Below are 22,148 nucleotides of genomic sequence, written 5' to 3'. Positions count from 1 at the left end.
TATAAGATGATCTCTCACTAAATTTCAAGGTATACGTGTTCTCCCTGAGTATGCACCATTGCTACAGTTCGTCATGCCGAGACACCATGTGATGATCGAGTGTGATAAGCTCTACGTTCACATACAACGGGTGCAAGCCAGTTTTGCACACGCAGAATACTCGGGTTAAACTTGACGAGCCCAACATATGCAGATATGACCTCAGAACACTATAGACCGAAAGGTCGAGCGTGAATCATATAGTAGATATGATAAAGATAGTGATGTTCACCAGTGAAAACTACTCCATCTCACATGATGATCGGACATGGTTTAGTTGATATGGATCACGTGATCACTTAGATGATAGAGAGATGTCTATCTAAGTGGGAGTTCTTAAGTAATTTGATTAATTGAACTTTAATTTATCATGAACTTAGTACCTGATAGTGTTTTGCATGTCTATGTTGTTGTAGATAGATGGCCCGTGCTGTTGTTCCGTTGAATTTTAATGCATTCCTAGAGAAAGCTAAGTTGAAAGATGATGGTAGCAACTACACGGACTGGGTCTGTAACTTGAGGTTGCTGCATAGAAGAATTACGTCCTGGAAACACCGCTAGGTGACAAACCCGCTACAGGAGCAACGCCAGATGTTATGAACACCTGGCAGAGCAAAGCTGATGACTATTCGATAGTTTAGTGTGCCATGCTTTACGGCTTAGAACTGGGACTTCAATGACATTTTGAACGTCATGGAGCATATGAGATGCGCCATGAGTTGAAGTTAATATTTCAAGCAAATGCCCAGTTTGAGAGATATGAAGTCTCCAATAAGTTCTACAACTGCAAGATGGAGGAGAATAGTTCTGTAAGTGAACATATACTCAGAATGTTTGGGTACCACAACCACTTGACTCAACTGGGAGTTAATCATCCTGATGATAGTGTCATTGACAGAGTTCTTCAATCACTGCCACCAAGCTACAAGAGCTTCATGATGAACAATAATATGCAAGGGATGGATAAGACGATTCCCCAGCTCTTAGCAATGCTAAAAGCTGTGGAGGTAGAAATCAAGAAGGAGCATCAAGTGTTGATGGTCAACAAGACCACCAGTTTCAAGAAAAAGGGTAAAGGGAAGAAGGGGAACTTCAAGAAGAACAGCAAGCCAGTTGATGCTCAAGTAAAGAAACCCAAGTCTGGACCTAAGCCTGAGACTGAGTGCTTCTACTGCAAAGGAACTGGTCACTGGAAGCGGAACTGCCCCAAATATTTGGCGGAGAAGAAGGATGGCAAAGTGAAAGGTATATTTGATATACATGTTATTGATGTGTACCTTACTAATGCTCGCAGTAGTGCCTAGGTATTTGATACTGGTTCAGTTGCTAACATTTGCAACTCGAAACAGGGGCTACGGATTAAGCGAAGATTGGCTAAGGACGAGGTGACGATGCACATGGGAAATGGTTCCAAAGTCGATGTGATCGCCGTCGGCACACTACCTCTACATTTACCTTCGGGATTAGTATTAGACCTAAATAATTGTTCTTCGGTGCCAGCGTTGAGCATGAACATTATATATGGATCTTGTTTGATGCGAGACAATTATTCATTTAAATCAGAGAATAATGGTTGTTCTATTTATATGAGTAATATCTTTTATGGTCATGCACCCCTGATGAGTGGTCTATTTTTAGTAAATCTTGATAGTAGTGATACACATGTTCATAGTATTGAAACCAGAAGATGCAGAGTTGATAATGATAGTGCAACTTATTTGTGGCACTGCCGTTTAGGTCATGTTGGTGTAAAGCGCATGAAGAAACTCCATTCTGATGGACTTCTGGAATCACTTGATTATGAATCACTTGGTACTTGCAAACCATGCCTCATGGGCAAGATGACTAAAACTCCATTTTCCGGAACAACGGAGCGAGGAACAGAGTTCTTGGAAGTCATACATACTGATGTATGTGGTCCAATGAACATTGAAGCTCGCGGCGGATATCGTTATTTTCTCACCTTCACAGATGATTTGAGCAGATATGGGTATATCTACTTAATGAAACATAAGTCTGAAACATTTGAAAAGTTCAAACAATTTCATAGTGAAGTGGAAAATCATCGTAACAAGAAAATCAAGTTTATGATCTGATTGTGGAGGCGAATATTTGACTTATGAGTTTGGACTTCATTTGAAACAATGCAGAATAGTTTCGCAACTCACGCCACCTGGAACACCACAGCGTAATGGTGTGTCCGAATGTCGTAATCATACTTTACTAGATATGGTGCGATCTATGATGTCTCTCACTGATTTACCACTATCATTTTGGGGTTACACTTTAGATACAACTGCATTCACATTAAATAGGGCACCATCTAAATCCATCGAGACGACACCTTATGAACTGTGGTTTGGAAAGAAACCGAAGTTGTCGTTTCTTAAAGTTTGGGGCTGCGATGCTTATGTGAAAAAGCTTCAACCTGATAAGCTCGAACCCAAATCGGAAAAATGTGTCTTCATAGGATACCCAAAGGAGACTGTTGGGTACACCTTCTCTCACAGATCCGAAGGCAAGATATTCTTTGCTAAGAATGGATCCTTCCTAGAGAAGGAGTTTCTCTCAAAAGAAGTGAGTGGGAGGAAAGTAGAACTTGACAAGGTAATTGTACCTTCTCCCTTATTGGAAAGTAGTTCATCACTGAAATCAGTTCCGGTGATTCCTACACCAATAAGTGAGGAAGCTAGTGATGATGATCATGATCAAGTTACTACCGAACCTCGTAGGTCAAATAGAGTATGGTCCGCACCAGAGTGGTACGGTAATCCTTTCTGGAAGTCATGTTACTAGACCATGACGAACCTACGAACTATGAGGAAGCGATGATGAGCCTAGATTCCGCAAAATGGCTTAAGGCCATGAAATCTGAGATGGGATCCATGTATAAAGAACAAAGTATGGACTTTGATTGACTTGCCCATTGATTGGTGAGCCATTGAGAATAAATGGATCTTCAAGAGGAAGACGAACGCTGATAGTAGTGTTACTATCTACAAAGCTCAAATTGTCACAAAAAGGTTTTCGACAAGTTCAAGGTGTTGACTACGATGAGATTTTCTCGCTCGTAGCAATGCTTAGGTCTGTCCGAATCATGTTAGCAATTGCCACATTTTTTGAAATCTGGCAAACGGATGTGAAAACTGCATTCCTTAATGGATTTCTTAAAGAATAGTTGTATATGATACAACAAGAAAGTTTTGTCAATCCTAAAGGTGCTAACAAAGTGTGCAAGCTCTAGCGATCCATCTATCGACTAGTGCAAGCATCTCAGAGTTGGAATATATGCTTTGATGAGTTGATCAAAGCATATAGTTTTATACAGACTTTTGGAGAAGCCTGTATTTACAAGAAAGTCAGTGGGAGCTCTGTAGCATTTCTGATATTATATGTGGATAACATATTGTTGATCGGAAATTATACTAAATTTCTGGATAGCATAAATGGATACTTGAATAAGAATTTTTCAAAGAAAGACCTCGGTGAAGCTGCTTACACATTGAGCATCAAGATCTATAGAGATAGATCAAGATGCTTGATAAGATTTTTCAATGAGTACATACCTTGACAAGATTTTGAAGTAGTTCAAAATGGAACAATCAAAGAAGGAGTTCTTGCCTGTGTTGCAAGGTGTGAAGTTGAGTAAAGACTCAAAACCCGACCCCAACAGAAAATAGAAAGAGAATGAAAAGTCATTCCCTATGCCTCAGTCATAGGTTCTATAAAGTATGCTATGCTGTGTACCTGTCCTATTGTATACCTTAGCATGATTCTGGCAAGGGAGTACAATCGTGATCTAGGAGTAGATCACTGAACATCGGTTAAAATTATCCTTAGAGGACTAAGGAAATATTTCTCGGTTATGGAGGTGATAAAAGAGTTCTTCGTAAAGAGTTACGTCGATGCAAGCTTTTTACATCGATCTAGATACATATTGAAAGTGGGAGCAATTAGCTAGAGTAGCTCCGTGCAGAGTATTGTAGACATAGAAATTTACAAAATACATACGGATCTGAATGTTGCATGTAACATCCCAAATTTTCAATTTGGAATGTTATACATAGGTCATTGATGCATATCATATTTTATTGCATTTCGTTTCGCGATCCTCGAAAATCCCAAGCAACTCAAGGACCCACGGAGAGAGTTGGGGATTTCACGTTCTTCATATTTGAATTTTATCAAATATTTATGCAAGGATCATTTTGGTTTTAATAATTTTTCTCTCCGAAAATATTTCATATTAAAATATATGAGAGGAGATAATATGACTTCTCCAAAAATAAGTGAAATATTGGAGGAAAAATATTAAAATCAAATGAATAAATTTTATTTGGATTTTATTGCAATTTTATTTGAATTAGGAAAAATATGCATTTTTCCAAATTGCATTAGAGGCCCAAATAAATGTTCACTTTGTCCGGAATATTATTAGAGGACCGTGAAAATTTAGTTTAGGATTTTTGAAGTCCGTTTAGTATTTGTTTTATTTCTTTTTCAGCATCAGGTTTTTTAAAAAAAGAGAGCACCGACCTAACGGGCCGTGCCCGACTAGGACACCGCCCGGCCGGCTTTTTTAGGCGAGGCCCGAGGCCCGCGAATCCGCCAGCCCCACAAAAACCCTAGCGCTGCCCGCCGCTGCCAGCGCCTCCCGTCGCCTGCGTGCCGCCTCCCGCCGCCAGCGCCTCCTGATACGTCTCCAACGTATCTATAATTTTTGATTGCTCCATGCTATATTATATACTGTTTTGGACATTATTGGGATTTATTATCCACTTTTATATTATTTTTGGGACTAACCTATTAACCGGAGGCCCAACCCAGAATTGCTGTTTTTTTTTCCTATTTTAGGGTTTCAAAGAAAAGGAATATCAAACGGAGTCCAAACGGAATGAAACCTTCGGGAACGTGATTTTCTCACCAAACATGATCCAGGAGACTTGGACCCTACGTCAAGACACAAAAGAGGAGGCCACGAGGTAGGGGGCGCGCCTACCCCCCAAGCACGCCCTCCACCCTCGTGGGCCCCCTGTTGCTCCACCGACGTACTCCTTCCTCCTATATATACCTACGTACCCCCAAATGATCAGATACAGAGCCAAAACCCTAATTCCACCGCCGCAACTTTCTGTATCCACGAGATCCCATCTTGGGGCCTGTTCCGGAGCTCTGCCGGAGGGGGTATCCATCACGGAGGTCTTCTACATCATCACCATAGCCCCTCTGATGATGTGTGAGTAGTTCACCTCAGACCTACGGGTCCATAGTTATTAGCTAGATGGCTTCATCTCTCTTTTTGGATCTCAATACAATGTTCTCCCCCTCTCTTGTGGAGATCTATTCGATGTAATCTTCTTTTGCGGTGTGTTTGTTGAGACCGATGAATTGTGGGTTTATGATCAAGTCTATGTATGAACAATATTTGAATCTTCTCTGAATTCTTTTATGTATGATTGGTTATCTTTGCAAGTCCCTTCGAATTATCAGTTTGGTTTGGCCTACTAGATTGATCTTTCTTGCAATGGGAGAAGTGCTTAGCTTTGGGTTTAATCTTGCTGTGTCCTTTCCCAGTGACAGTAGGGGCATCAAGGCACGTATTGTATTGTTGCCATCGAGGATAGCAAGATGGGGTTTTCATCATATTGCATGAGTTTATCCCTCTACATCATGTCATCTTGCTTAAGGCGTTACTTTGTTTTCATTAACTTAATACTCTAGATGAATGCTGGATAGCGGTCGATGAGTGGAGTAATAGTAGTAGATGCAGGCAGGAGTCGGTCTACTTGTCTCGGACGTGATGCCTATATACATGATCATGCCTAGATATTCTCATAACTATGCTCAATTCTGTCAATTGCTCAATAGTAATTTGTTCACCCACCGTAGAATACTTATGCTCTTGAGAGAAGCCACTAGTGAAACCTATGGCCCCCGGGTCTATCTTCATCATATTAATCTTCCAATACTTAGTTATTTGTTTTGCTTTTTTTACTTTGTATTTATTTTACTTTGAATCTTTATCATAAAAATACCAAAAATATTATCTTATCATATCTATCAGATCTCACTCTCGTAAGTGGCCGTGTAGGGATTGACAACCCCTTATCGCGTTGGTTGCGAGGATTTATTTGGTTTGTGCAGGTACGAGGGACTCACGCGTAGCCTCCTACTGGATTGATACCTTGGTTCTCAAAACTAAGGGAAATTCTTACGCTACTCTGCTGCATCATCCCTTCCTCTTCGGGGAAAAACCAATGCAGTGCTCAAGAGGTAGCAAGAAGGATTTCTGGCGCTGTTGCCGGGGAGTCTACGCAAAAGTCAATATACCAAGTACCCATCACAATCCCTATCTCCCGCATTACATTATTTGCCATTTGCCTCTCGTTTTCCTCTCCGCCACTTCACCTTGCCGTTTTATTCGCCCTCTCTCTCTATCCTCCCTCTCTTTTTCCGTTCGCCTCTTTTCCGTCTCCTTGTCGTCATGGCTAGTCCCTTATCTGCTCCCTTGTCTCCTGAATTTGAGGTTCTTCACTTCAAACAAAGGCAAGGGGAAAATCTAAAAGATGCTTGGTTTAGAATGATGGAATATTATCGTAATTGTACCCTCGAGGTGAATTTTGGAATTTTGCTTCGCAACTTCTATGTTGGATTAAATATATCTCATAGACAACTTTTGGATTGCGTTGCCAGAGGCAATTTTATTGAACATGATCCTAGTATTGCGCATGAAATTATAGAAGGTATAGTAGGAACTCTACCTCAACAAAAGGGGCCTCATCATACCCAAGAGGAAACGGAAGTTTTTGAGAAAATTTGCGAAGTAACCAAGATTTTACAAAAGTCTCTTGAACCTCTTAAACACGTTAGTGGGAATCTCCACCGCATGAATATGTTGATTATCCTTTGCAATAAGCGGTTGGATTCGTTAGATCTAAAAAAATCAGTATATGAAGGGAAACATAAAGAACCTCCCGGATTCGAGTTTGATTCCGCTAAAAATTTGAAAACCAAATATGGCAATACCTAGATCTATCCTTGCTTTTTATGCCTAGCTAGGGGCGTTAAACGATAGCGCTTGTTAGGAGGCAACCGAATTTTATTTTTATTCCTGCTTTTTGCTCCTATTTAGTAATAAATAATTTATCTAGCCTCTGTTTAAATTGTGTTTTTTGTGTTTCATTAGTGCTTTTGCCAAGTAGAACCGTTGGGAAGACTTGGAGAAAGTCTTGATATCTTGCTGTAAAAAACAGAAACTTTAGCACTCACGAGAACTGCTGCCATTTTTATTTGGAAAGTGATATTTAGTTAATTATTTTTGCATATTATTAATAGATAAATTCCTCACGTCCAGAAATTTATTTTAGAATTTTTGGGGTTCCAGATCTTGAGCTAGCTACAGATTACTACAGACTGTTCTGTTTTTGACAGATTCTGTTTTTCGTGTGTTGTTTGCTTATTTTGATGAATCTATGGCTAGTATAATAGTTTATAAACCATAGAGAAGTTGGAATACAGTAGGTTTAACACCAATATAAATAAAGAATGAGTTCATTACAGTACCTTGAAGTGGTCTTTTGTTTTCTTTCGCTGACGGAGCTCACAAGATTTTCTACTTTGAGTTTTGTGTTGTGAAGTTTTCAAATTTTGGGTAAAGATTTGATGGATTATGGAACAAGGAGTGGCAAGAGCCTAAGCTTGGGGATGCCCATGGCACCCCCAAGATAATCTAAGGACACCTAAAATCCAAAGCTTGGGGATGCCCCGGAAGGCATCCCCTCTTTTCATCTATTTCTATCGGTAACTTTACTTGGAGCTATATTTTTATTCACCACATGATATGTGTTTTGCTTGGAGTGTCTTGTATGATTTGAGTCTTTGATTTTTAGTTTACCACAATCATACGTGCTGTACACATCTTTTGAGAGAGCCATACATGATTTGGAATTTGTTAGAATACTATATGTGCTTCACTTATACCATTTGAGTTGTATAGTTTTGCTCTAGTACTTCACTTATATCTTTTAGATCACAGTGGTGGATTTGTTTTATAGAAACTATTGATCTCTCATGCTTAACTTAGATTATTTTGAGAGTCTTAAATAGCATGGTAATTTTCTTAAATAATCCTAATATGCTAGGTGTTCAAGATGAATAATTTTTTTCTTATGAGTGTTTTGAATACTAAGAGAAGTTTGATGCTTGATTATTGTTTTGAGATATGGAGGTAATAATATCAAAGTCGTGCTAGTTGAGTAGTTGTGAATTTGAGAAATGCTTGTGTTGAAGTTTGCAAGTCTCGTAGCATGCACATATGGTAAACATCGTGTAACAAATTTGAAACATGAGGTGTTATTTGATTGTCTTCCTTATGAGTGGCGGTCGGGGACGAGCGATGGTCTTTTCCTACCAATCTATCCCCCTAGGAGCATGCGCGTAGTGCTTTGGTTTTTGATGACTTGTAGATTTTTGCAATAATTATGTGAGTTCTTTATGACTAATGTTGAGTCCATGGATCATACGCACTCTCACCGTTCCATCATTGCTAGCCTCTTCGGTACCGTGCATTGCCCTTTCTCACATTGAGAGTTGGTGCAAACTTCGTCGGTGCATCCAAACCCCGTGATATGATACGCTCTTTCACACATAAACCTCCTTATATCTTCCTCAAAACAGCCACCATACCTACCTATTATGGCATTTCCATAGCCATTTCGAGATATATTGACATGCAACTTTCCACCATTCCGTTCATCATGACACATCCATCATTGTCATATTGCTTAGCATGATCATGTAGTTGACATAGTATTTGTGGCAAAGCCACCGTTCAAAATTCTCTCATACATGTCACTCTTGGTTCATTGCATATCCCGATACACCGCCGGAGGCATTCATATAGAGTCATATCTTGTTCTAAGTATCGAGTTGTAATCATTGAGTTGTAAATAAATAGAAGTGTGATAATCATCATTCATAGAGCATTGTCCCAAATAAAAAAAAGAAAAGAAAGGCCAAATAAAAAAAGGAAAAAAGAAAGGCCAAATTAAAAATATATAAAGAAGGGACAATGCTACTATCCTTTTTCCACACTTGTGCTTCAAAGTAGCACCATAATCTTCATGATAGAGAGTCTTTTGTTTTGTCACCTTCATACACTAGTGGGAATCATTCATTATAGAACTTGGCTTGTATATTCCAACAATGGGCCTCCTCAAGTGCCCTAGGTCTTCATGAGCAAGCAAGTTGGATGCACACCCACTTAGTTTCTTTTGTTGAGCTTTCATACATTTATAGCTCTAGTGCATCCATTGCATGGCAATCCCTACTCCTTGCATTAACATCAATCGATGGGCATCTCCATAGCCCGTTGATTAGCCTCGTTGATGTGAGACTTTCTCCTTTTTTGTCTTCCCCACATAACCCCCATCATCATATTCTATTCCACCCATAGTGCTATATCCATGGCTCGCGCTCATATATTGCGTGAAAGTTTATATGTTTGAGATTACTAAAAGTATGAAACAATTGCTTGGCTTGTCATCGGGGTTGTGCATGATGAGAGCATTCTTGTGTGACGAAAATGGAGCATGACTAAACTATATGATTTTGTAGGGATGAACTTTCTTTGGCCATGTTATTTTGAGAGGACATAATTGCTTAGTTAGTATGCTTGAAGTATTATTATTTTTATGTCAATATGAACTTTTATCTTGAATCTTCCGGATCTGAATATTCATACCACAATTAAGAAGAATTACATTAAAATTATGCCAAGTAGCACTCCGCATCAAAAATTCTGTTTTTATCATTTACCTACTCGAGGACGAGCAGGAATTAAGCTTGGGGATGCTTGATACGTCTCCAACGTATCTATAATTTTTGATTGCTCCATGCTATATTATCTACTGTTTTGGACATTATTGGGCTTTATTATCCACTTTTATATTATTTTTGGGACTAACCTATTAACCGGATGCCCAGCCCAGAATTGCTGTTTTTTTTGCCTATTTTAGGGTTTCGAAGAAAAGGAACATCAAACGAAGTCCAAACGGAATGAAACCTTCGGGAACGTGATTTTCTCACCGAACATGATCCAGGAGACTTGGACCCTAGGCCAAGACACAAAAGAGGAGGCCACGAGGTAGGGGGGCACGCCTACCCCCCAGGCATGCCCTCCACCCTTGTGGGCCCCCTATTGCTCCACCGACGTACTCCTTCCTCCTATATATACCTACGTACCCCCAAACAATCAGATACGGAGCCAAAACCCTAATTCCACCGCCGCAACTTTCTGTATCCACGAGATCCCATCTTGGGGCCTGTTCTAGAGCTCCGCCGAAGGGGGTATCCATCAATGAGGGCTTCTACATCATCACCATAGCCTCTCCGATGAAGTGTGGGTAGTTCACCGCAGACCTACGGGTCCGTAGTTATTAGCTAGATGGCTTCTTCTCTCTTTTTGGATCTCAATACAATTTTCTCCCCCTCTCTTGTGGAGATCTATTCGATGTAATCTTCTTTTTGCGGTGTGTTTGTTGAGACCGATTTGTGGGTTTATGATCAAGTCTATCTATGAACAATATTTGAATCTTCTCTGAATTCTTTTATGTATGATTGGTTGTCTTTGCAAGCCTCTTCGAATTATTAGTTTGGTTTGGCCTACTAGATTGATCTTTCTTGCAATGGGAGAAGTGCTTAGCTTTGGGTTCAATCTTGCGGTGCCCTTTCTAAGTGACAGTAGGGGCAGCAAGGCACGTATTGTACTGTTGCCATCAAGGATAACAAGATGGGGTTTTCATCATATTGCATGAGTTTATCCCTCTACATCATGTCATCTTGCTTAAGGCGTTACTCCATTTTCATTGACTTAATACTCTAGATGCATGCTGGATAGCAGTCGATGAGTGGAGTAATAGTAGTAGCTGCAGGCAGGAGTCGGTCTACTTGTCTCGGACGTGATGCCTATATACATGATCATGCCTAGATATTCTCATAACTATGCTCAATTCTGTCAATTGCTCAACAGTAATTTGTTCACCCACCATAGAATACTTATGCTCTTGAGAGAAGCCACTAGTGAAACCTATCGCCCCCGGGTCTATCTTCATCAGATTAATCTTCCAATACTTAGTTATTTCCTTTGCTTTTTTACTTTGCTTTTATTTTACTTTGAATCTTTATCATAAAAATACTAAAAATATTATCTTATCATATCTATCAGATGTCACTCTCGTAAGTGGCCGTGTAGGGATTGACAACCCCTTATCGCGTTGGTTGCGAGGATTTATTTGTTTTGTGTAGGTACGAGGGACTCACGCGCAGCCTCCTACTGGATTAATACCTTGGTTCTCAAAACTGAGGGAAATACTTACGCTACTCTGCTGCATCATCCCTTCCTCTTCAGGGAAAAACCAACGCAGTGCTCAAGAGGTAGCACCTCCCGCCGCGCCGCCGCCGCGCCGCGAAGCCGCTGCTCGCCGCTGCCGATCCCACCGATGCCAAGGTAGTCGCTGCCGCCGTCGGGTTTTCTCGGGAAAACCGTTGTTTTTTTAGAAAACCCTAGATCTAGTTTTTTTAAATAGATCAGTTCATTCAGTTTTCCGTCGGTTTATTTATTTAGTGGACGTTCGTTCGTATGTTCGTTTTAACGAACGTTGTTTGTCGGTTAGTCGAAGACAGCGAACGTTCGTTCATTAGCCTGTTCGTCAGTTTTTTTCCAGGGTTTTTCCGCGATTATTTCGTATCGCGATTTCTGCCGTAATCTTTGATCTAGTATATCTTATCGCTCGTTTATCCAAATCAGGTGAAACAAGCGCCTAGATCTTCGTCTCGAAGTCCTCTTTCTGTTTAACCAACTTGAACAAGATTTTGGTATAGTAAAATTTGACTCTAGTCTAGATTAGTAATCGGATCTTGTTTCTTTCGCAGTTTGAGTTTCATTGCTCCGTTTGATTTGATTCTTTTTGCAAACCGGAGTTCTTCAGTTGAAATTTCTTGTTAGATCTTCTTATTTGAGTTTGCCCCATGCATTTTTTCTTGATTGCTTATGTATGGTATTGTTTTTTTGCGATAGAACACCCGGAGTGCGAAGTGTGCTACTACTAGTCACTAGGTTTTGCAGATCGTCAACAAGGCAAGTAACACATTGATCATACTCTTTCATACCCAGTTTTAAGCATCAGTTACAGTCCTCAAACACTGCATGATCAGGATGCGATTAACATGTGGGTATTGGGAAGTAGTTGGTGAGGTAGAACCTATTAACTGTTTCATTATCAAACCCTTGGGAGTTACTTCTACGTTATGCTTATATTGTTATGCTATGCTAGTAGACGTGGATTGGATTTGAGTGTATCCATGGCAGAAGTGAGTGTTTAATTAATGGTTCAATTCTAAGGTGGCAACTTTAATACACATCTGGGTGTATTGTTGGTTTTGGGCACCTGGGGTTATACCAGTGTTGTCTTAGGAGATCCCGGGGTTATACCGTGTGATCCTCCTATGGTCCGCCACCCAGGCTCAAAGGGATCATAAGATTATCCATGCTAGAAACTTCCGTGTGCAGCCACAAGCTATTATGGTCTCTAGCATAGTTGAGTAGGTTGCATGACCTCTTCCAGTGGTAGGCTAGCAGATGTAGGGGATGTAGGTTGGTACTGTCTACCTGGGGTTAGAGTTAATGCTTCTGAAAGACTATGTCTCGGTCATCCGTTTCTCAAACACCATGTAGTGCGAGAAATCCAACGGAGGAGATCGATTCTTGTGGGGAAAGTGCGCAAACCTCTGCAGAGTGTACAAACTAATCATGGTTAGCCGTGTCCCCGGTTATGGACAACTTGAGTATCTGTTTCTTGGATTATCATATGGATCTCACCACTCTAAATTAATTTGTTGGGTTGATAATTACTTTTAATTGGGATTGAGATGGGGGTACCATTCTCAATGTTTCAACCACCATGATAGTTAAATAAAGTATATTACTTTGTTGTAGGAAAAAATTGGCTTTTCGCAAAAACATTATACCCATAGAGCCTCCACCAGCGGAATATGCATGTAGTGATAGCATTTACCTATTCATTGCTCTACTGTGTTATATTGCCAACATATTCCATGTGCTGACCCGTTTTCGGGATGCAACATATCATGTTGCAGACTTTTGGACAAGGAGTAAGATGCGCTAGGTCATTTGTCATGCACTCAGCTATGCCGTTGGAGTTGATGGACTCACTTTATCTTCCAAGTCTTCCGCTGTTATCTTATTTAGATGGCCTTAAGCCATATTTATCGTAATAAGTTCTATTTTGAGACATTCTATGTAATAAGTGTGTGATTGCTACTCTGTTATAAATCCTTCAAGTACTATGTGTGTCAGCATTACCGATCCAGGGATGACATTGAACACAGAGACTTGACCGCCTGAGGTCGGGTCGCTACAAGATGGTATCAGAGCACACCTTGAATGTAGGACACGACCACTAAGATGAGCCATAGGACACTCTTCTCTACTCATTTCTGACTCCTCTCCATTTTCTACTCTTTAGGATGGCGGACTCGAGGAACAAGTTTACACATCCAGATGAAGACACCCCGTTTGGACGACATTTGAAGGAAGTCACTAGGTACCTGAACATCGGAGTACCAAGCTTCACCGAGACCTACACCGCCTCTTTACCAGAAGAGGAGCATTGGTTGATTCAATTTCAAATTCTAGGAAGGACATTCACGCCAGTCACTAAACCCATAGAGTTTTCCTTTGACGCACCAACCTGGAGTCTAGGCAAGAGCATGGCAGCCCACATCGCCATAGAACGCATCAGCGAAGTTTAGCACTAGGAGCTTAAGGACACTATCTACCAGATATGTGGGCGGAGATGAGCAATGGGAGATAGCCAGCACCAGGAAGGACAGGTCCATTGCCGCATTCATCCATGAGTTAAACCATCATATTCGTCGCCAGGAGAACCAGATGTGTGCAAGCATGATAGATTTGAAGAAGGAGATGACCAGGATCACAGAGCTAGAAGAGGAGCTTAAGTCTACACGCGATGGATATAAGGAGGAAATGATGATACTTGTGGAGAAGAATGACGACATGACAAGGAAGCTAGCAGTTTTCATGGGAGACCCCGCGCCAGGAGGAGAAGACGATGAACCCAAGGAAATTCATTCTGAAGACTACATCATCATCGACGACACCGACTCCGACCCCGATGGTAGTGATGATGATTATGAAGACAAAGCTGGAGCAGATATCATGGAGTCTTCCATCGATCAAAATTTCTAGTAGACCACCATATGATCAGTAGTGTTTCCCCATGTATATAGAATAGTCCGAGCACTGTAATGATAGTTAGATCGATTGTATGCCCGTGCTTGATTGATTGAGTGATATGATATGGTTGTGTTTGTATCATGTGCATATGGGTAGTGCTTTCTCCTTAGACCTCATTCTATTCTAATATCTCCCCTCTAAAACCCATCAGATGCCTCCGAGACGTGACCCCGGTTTTGCTTTCCCATCGGAGCTCACTCAGTTGATCCAGCAGCAGAATACACTGATGCAGTTGCTAGTTCAGAATCAGGGTAACAACAACAACAATAACAACCCACCGCCACCACCTCTAGTTGACAACTTAGCCCACTTTCTGAGGTTACAGCCGCCGGTGTTTTCCAGTAGCACCGAGCCCATAGTTGCGGATGATTGGCTACGTAGGATTGGAAGGGAGTTAACCACTGCCGGTTGCACAGATGCTGAGAAGGTGCATTTTGCCGCGAACCAATTGGATGGAACCGCAACTGCATGGTGGGAGAATTACACAACCACTTTTCCCATAGCCAATGTTACTTGGGAGCAGTTTCAGCAAGCTTTCTGCATAGCCCATGTCTCAACTGGAGCTATGAGCATGAAGAAGCGTGAGTTTCGCAACTTGCACCAGGGAAATCATACAGTGGCTCAGTACGTAGATGAGTTTAGTAAGCTATCTCGTTATTCCCCTGATGATGTGGCTACAGATGCCGCAAAGCAAGAGAAGTTTATGGAAGGGCTTAATGTTGAGATGAGCATGCAGTTGATGGTGGCAACATTTAACAACTACCAGGAGCTGGTAGACAAGGCTCTTATGATTGAAGGGAAGTAGCAGCAGATTGAGTGCCGCAAGAGGAAGTATCGACAAGGAAAGTACAATTCTGGAGCTCAGCAGAAGCCTGATTTCACCATGAACTCGGGAGGATTGACCCATAACCATGGAGCCACACTCACAATGGAGGTAGTTCGCATAACCATAGTAGACCCAAGAATGGAAACGGGAATGGAGCAGGCAGTAACCAGAACTGCTCTAACCTAGCCACACCCGCCAAGAAGGATCAAAGTCACATTACCTATTTCAAGTGCGGGAAGACTGGGAACTACGCCAATGATTGTCCGGAATTGAAGAACGGAAATGGCAATGGAAGTGCTGGGAAGAAGCCCAACCCTTTCAACAGGAGACAAGTGAACCACGTGAACGTGGAGGAGGTTGAAGAGCAGCCTGATGCAGTTATCGGTAAGTTTTGGTTAAGTCAATTATCGCCTGTCGGAGCAATGGGCCATGGGTAGGCTAACCCGAGGCCCAGGACCTTTCAAGACATCAAGGCTGGCTGCGCCCCTCAAGGCACCAAGATGAAGTGCCACTTTCGGTGTCAAAACCGGCGGATCTCGGGTAGGGGGTCCCGAACTGTGCGTCTAGGTCGGATGGTAACAGGAGGCAGGGGACACGATGTTTTACCCAGGTTCGGGCCCTCTTGATGGAGGTAAAACCCTACGTCCTGCTTGATTAATATTGATGATATGGGTAGTACAAGAGTAGATCTACCACGAGATCAGAGAGGCTAAACCCTAGAAGCTAGCCTATGGTATGATTGTCCTTCGTCTTATGGAGTAAAACTCTCCGGTTTATATAGACACCGGAGAGGGCTAGGGTTACATAGAGTCGGTTACAATGGTAGGAGATCTACATATCCGTATCGCCAAGCTTGCCTTCCACGCCAAGGAAAGTCCCTTCCGGACACGGGACGAAGTCTTAAATCTTGTATCTTCATAGTCCAGGAGTCTGGTCGAAGGTATAGTCCGGCCATCCGGACACCCCCTAATCCAGGACTCCCTCAGTAGCCCCTGAACCAGGCTTCAATGACGACGAGTCTGACGCGCAGATTGTCTTCGGCATTGCAAGGCGGGTTCCTCCTCCAAGTACATCATAGAAGATTTTGAACACAAAGGTAGTGTCCGGCTCTACAAAATAAGTTTCCACATATTGCCATAGAGAGAATAATATTTACACAAATCTAATCTGCTGACGTATTCCATAGCGTGCCATCACACCACGGCCAAGTCTTTATACAAATCGTTTTACTGTCCCACCTCAGCGCGTTTAGCGAGGCGGTTTCCTTGGCACATCTTGTTAAAGCAGAGATCGTGTCCCCTTATTCCGGGATTCTCATCAATATGGGTGTGGGTAACCCAACCGCGCCATTGACTACGACGCTTGGGAGATAAGCGAGTTTTACCAGGCAGATGGGGGCGCATAGTCGCGTCCGCCCATATAAGGGGATAAGGATCCACCTTTTCATCCACGCCTTCTTCCTCCTTTGCCTATCCATTTCCGCACACTCGAGCTCCAGCGCCCAAGTCCGCACACCCCGCCTCAACCTTCTCCAGCCATGTCCGGAGTGGGAGGCAAGTGGATGGTCTCCTCCGATCACGGAGGGACACATCAAAAGACTAAGGAAGGCCGGATACTTGTCTAACGACATTGTGCACCGGCTTCCCGAAGAGGGGCAGCTCATCCCCACCCCTAGGCCCCATGAGAGGGTGGTGTTCCTCCCCCATTTCCTCCATGGACTGGGCTTCCCTCTCCACCCATTTGTTCAGGGGATCATGTTCTACTATGGCTTGGATTTCCATGATCTGGCCCTGAATTTTTTCCTCAACATCTCGGCGTTTATCATCGTGTGCAAGGCTTTCTTCCGCATCCGCCCCCATTTCGGCCTATGGCTCAAGACTTTCAATGTCAAGCCGAAGGTGGTGCACGGCACCCAAGCGGAGTGCGGAGGCGCCATGGTGGGCAAGATGCCCAACGTCCTATGGTTTGAGGGCTCATTCGTGGAGTCCCTAAAGGGGTGGCAGTCGGGGTGGTTTTACATCACCGAGCCGCGTGACCCTGAATGGGTCGCAGCCCCTGAGTTCTGATCCGGACCCCCTACGTGGCTCGCCTCCTGGAAAGAGATGGGCCTGTCGTGGGGTAAAAAAGGAGAGCTTACCGGACTCCAAACATGCGTCCAAACCCTGGTGGACAGGAATCTCAAACTTGTCAACGTAGTCCAGGTTATGCTCATCCGCCGGATCCTCCCGTGTCAACAATGAGCTTTCAACCTGTGGGAATTTGACCCGGCGTGGCATCGAACTCTGAGCAGGCTCTTCGACATGACGTACAAAGATGCCTGGAAGGTGATTTTCAAGGGCACCGAGGCCCCCGCGTCCGCTATCGAGGATCGCGGATTCAGCACACAGCATCACGCTCATGCGGTAAGCTGTTTTCACCTTTTACAGGGTATTAGTTTTTCATAGTGTGACTCCATGAGGGATCTAAGTTCCCTTACCTTTGACAGGATTGGCAGGAGACGTCCGGACAGATCAACTGTCCGTCTCCTTTGCCCGAAGGCCCAGCGAACACTCGCTTGGCGAAGCTCCTGGCTCCGGCACCTTACGTGGTGCCGGAGAAGAAGGCCAAGAAGAAGGCCATGGGGACTCGAAAGAGCACCCGACGCCAGGAGGTGTCGGATTCACCATCCGACGACTCCAAGGCGCACTCCTCCCATGAAGACGAGGAGGAGGAAGAAGAGACCTCTCCCCCTCCAGCGAGGGGAAGGAAGAAAAGGAAGGCCGCCCCAACCAGGGAGGCCGAAGTGTCCAAGAGGGGGAAGACCCCTCCTCCGGACTACTCTACCAACGCCGACGACGGCGAAGAGGAGTGGCCACACAGGGCCAAGCCCCTGGCGAGATCGTAAGTATCCGTATACCCGAGTGATTCATAGTATTCCCCCATTGCACAATTTTTCCTTACGTCGAACATGATTGTACAGTCCGCCCAAGGTCGGGCTCGACGAGTCGTCGAGCGTCTCCCTAGATTCGTCGGATGTGAATTCGCTTCCGACGGCTTCCTCCCCCACCCTACGGACGGTGCCGAGGTGGCGTCCCAACAGGTTCGAAGCCAGGAGGAGGTGGCCTGGAGGCGCCGCAAGGCAACCTCCCGGACTCCAGGTGTAAAGGGGATAGAACCCCCAAGGGCTCCAAGTCCGGCCTTGAGCCGGACACCACGCCGGAACCTTCAACGGTTCCGGACTCCGGTAGGCAGCCTCCTTCCAAGAGGAGCAAGCCTACCGAGACGGTGACCTCCATCCAACTGGAGGCACCGAACAATTTGCTGGAGACGCTTAACGGCGCCTCCATCGACGAGGGGCACCGCACTATTATGAGTGCGGTAATCCAGAAGGTTCAGTCCGCCAAGAGCGGACTGACTGAAGCCTGTGCCAGCTTTCTAACAGGCTTTGAGGTAAGTAAAGAATATGTAAAAATATTACCGCATATACAGTAGCCCCTGATGCTCTGTTCGGCGTTCGGAAAGAAAAGCCGAATAGAGGATCTAACAATCGCAGGAGTCTAACATAATCAAGTCAATATGCGTATGCAGGCTTCGCTGCTGGCCTCCGCCGCACTGACTACGGAGGTGGATACGCTGAAGCAGAACCTCGAGCGGTCCGAGCAAGAGCTCGGCCTAGCCAAGCAGTAGCTCGAGGAGAAGGAAGGTAAGAAATACCTTATTGAAATATGTGGAAGGCGCAATTGCAAAAAATGACAGGATTAATGCGGCTATTGTAGGGGCCACAACTGAGGTGGCGACCCTTAAGCAAGCGCTGTCCGAGGCCGAAAAGAGGGTGGCCACGGAGCGCACCGAGCGGGAGAAGCATGAGACGCAGGTTGGCGAGGTGCGGCAAGAGCTCCAGGCTCTCATGAAAAAACATGAGAGTTTGGAGCTTGACTCAAAGACGCGAGAGTCTGAGCTTGCGGCGGCCATTGAAGATGCCAAGTCTGCCAAGGCCGAAGCCCAGAAGTCCGTCCAGGAGGTTGAGGCAGTAAAAAAGATAGCGGAGGGTAAGGCATTCTTTATGCAAAGCAAGCACGTAAAAGTGAATTACTTGTCACTTACCCGAATCCGGAGCTCTCCAGGAGCATTCGCAGACTTGCCCCGTAGCGTGTTGGATGCCGCCGCCTTCTACCGCGCCGAGGAGGGAAGCTCGACGGAGAAGGTGTTCTGGTCTCAATATGTTGAGGCCAAACACCCGGTGCCCTTAAGCGACAAGCTGAAACAGCTGGTCGAGCTCCATAAGGTGGCCGAACAGGCCATGAAGGGCCTCATAGACCGGCTGTGGCCTGGAGAGGCCATGCCTGGGAGCTACTTCGGGCTGGTGAGGCGGCTGGTGGAGGCCTGTCCAAGGCTCGAAGTCATCAATCGCTCCGTATGCATCGAGGGTGCCCGTAGGGCGCTTGCCCATGCGAAGGTGCACTGGGGCAAGCTGGATGCTGAGAAGCTTGTGAAGGACGGGCCACCGCTGGGCAAGGAGCATCGCAAGCCCGAGGTGTATTATGAGGGCATTCTGAAGGGTGCCCGCCTTGTGGTGGATGAATGTTCCATGAATGTTTTTTCAGTGAACTCGCTCGTTTTGTCCTGTGCGCTGAAAACTTGTTCATGTGCGCTAAGCAATGCTTTTTGAATTTAAAATATTACCTTCTGTGCGGCCGTTTATCAAATTTGAGAGATGGCGAGTCGTCGGCTTCTGTCCCCATGGCAGGAGTGCTGGGGTGTTCGGGATAAACATGAGCACTCTTTTTCCCATTCTTGGGTCCTTCGAGGGAGGCGCTCAACACAACGAACAAGGCAATCGGACTATAGTGCTTGAACACTCTGACTTAGCCATAGAATTCTATAATTTTAAATTTCGGCGAAGCCCCTAGTGTTCGGAAGACCGAGTTCGGGGCGCTATCCATGCCTAGGCCGGACAAAGCTGACTCCTCGCTCTAGGCGGCATAAGTCTTTAGGGACTCGAAAACCTCTCGAACAGCGACCAACTGTCGCCTCATCATGACGGTCAGTTTTAGCTTTCTCTACTGAGGTGCTTAGCCCAGCTCAACTGGGGCACAATCGCAGTAGTTCTACTAGTGCTACCTTAGCCGATATGACGGAACGTAAGGTACCGAAACATAGGAGCCGGGCAAACCCAACTATTGACCCAAGACATGATTCGGAGCCGATGCATATAATGCTATAAGTTCGGGGTGCCGCACTTGTGAAAGTGTTCGGACTTCTCACACCATGTTGTGGGGTACTTAAGCCCCTGGCGTATTGGCCGTACTAAAGTGTACGGGTGCAACATGTCATTAATGAACATATATTCGTAAAAAAGGTAATGCAATAATAGACGGAAGCTATGCATTGTTTATTTTAAAAAAGCTGCTATTAAAGCAGAACAATACAAATAGTGCGATAAGAAAAAGATGGGACTATCAAATATGTCCTATCCAGGGGCGAGCTGCGGAATGTTATGCGAAACAGGTATACTGCTTGTTATAGAGATCACCTTAGAGTTCCGTAGTGCGCGTAGCTTTCTGCTTCCCTCGTTGTATCGTTTGTGCGGCAATTGTATTGCTGGACAAGCCTTTTGAAGAATTGAGTCCTGAAAGAGAAAATTAAGAAATCGGCAACCCCTAGTGCGGTTTAAGCCACGTTTCGGGCGTGTCGTGATGGTGCCCCTCCCCCTATGCCCATGGTATTTCCAGAGCGTAGTTATGTACACGCATCACTGGTTTCGCAAGTTCGCGAGGGCTGGGGTTGGGGCCTCATTGCTACGCTTGCTCTGAACGTGCCGGGCGGTCTTGGTGTAGGTTACTCCGGGCGTGCTTGACGGTGTCCGGACGTTTAACGTCCGGACTAGAGAATTGCCTTGAGAGGCTGCTTTGTACTTCCGCTGCGATAGCCACCGTATGCTCCTCCGTTCGGAGAGAGCGTTCGGTGTTTCCATTGACCGTGATGACGCCTTGAGGGCCTGGCATCTTGAGCTTGAGGTATGCGTAGTGCGGCACCGCATTGAATTTGGGAAATGCGGTTCGCCCGAGCAGTGCGTGATAGCCACTGCGGAACGGGACTATGTCAAAGATTAACTCCTCGCTTCGGAAATTATCCGGAGATCCGACGACCACTTCAATTGTAACTGAGCCTGTACAGTTGGCTTCTACACCTGGTATGACGCCTTTAAAGGTCGTTCCGGTGGGTTTAATCCTCGAGGGATCGATGCCCATTTTCCGCACTGTATCCTGATAAAGCAGGTTCAGGCTGCTGCTCCGTCCATAAGGACTCTAGTGAGGTGAAATCCGTCAATAATTGGGTCTAGAACCAATGCGGCGAATCCGCCATGACGGATGCTAGTGTTGTGGTCCCTTCGATCAAAAGTGATCGGGCAGGAAGACCATGGGTTGAACTTTGGGGCGACTGGCTCCATCGTGTATACGTCCCTTAGCACACACTTCCGCTCCCTCTTGGGGACGTGGGTTGCATATATCATGTTCACCGTCCGCACTTGTGGGGGAAAACCTTTCTGTCCACTGTTGTTCGGCGGCCGGGCCTCCTCCTTGTCATCGCTATGCATCCCCTTGTCTCTGCTTTCGGCATTTAACTTGCCTGCCTGATTGAACACCCAACAATCCCTATTGGTGTGATTGGCTGGTTTTTCGGGGGTGCCATGTATCTGGCATGAGCAGTCGAGTATTCGGTCCAAACTGGACGGGCCCGGAGTATTTCTTTTGAATGGCTTTTCCCGCTGACCGGGTTTAGAGTCTCTGAATCTGGCATTAACTGCCGTATCCTTAGCATTGTCGTCGTTAATGCGGCGCTTTTGCTTGTCGCGATGTGACCTGCCACTGCTGTCCTTGGTATCCGAATTACCAGGGCTCTTGGTCATGTTATTGCTGCGAGCTAGCCAGCTGTCTTCTCCCGCGCAAAAGCGGGTCATAAGTGTCG

This window comes from Triticum aestivum, chromosome 7A (genome assembly GCF_018294505.1).
Source record: "Triticum aestivum cultivar Chinese Spring chromosome 7A, IWGSC CS RefSeq v2.1, whole genome shotgun sequence".
In the NCBI taxonomy this organism is placed as follows: domain Eukaryota; kingdom Viridiplantae; phylum Streptophyta; class Magnoliopsida; order Poales; family Poaceae; genus Triticum; species Triticum aestivum.
This window is presented reverse-complemented; position numbering follows the sequence as displayed.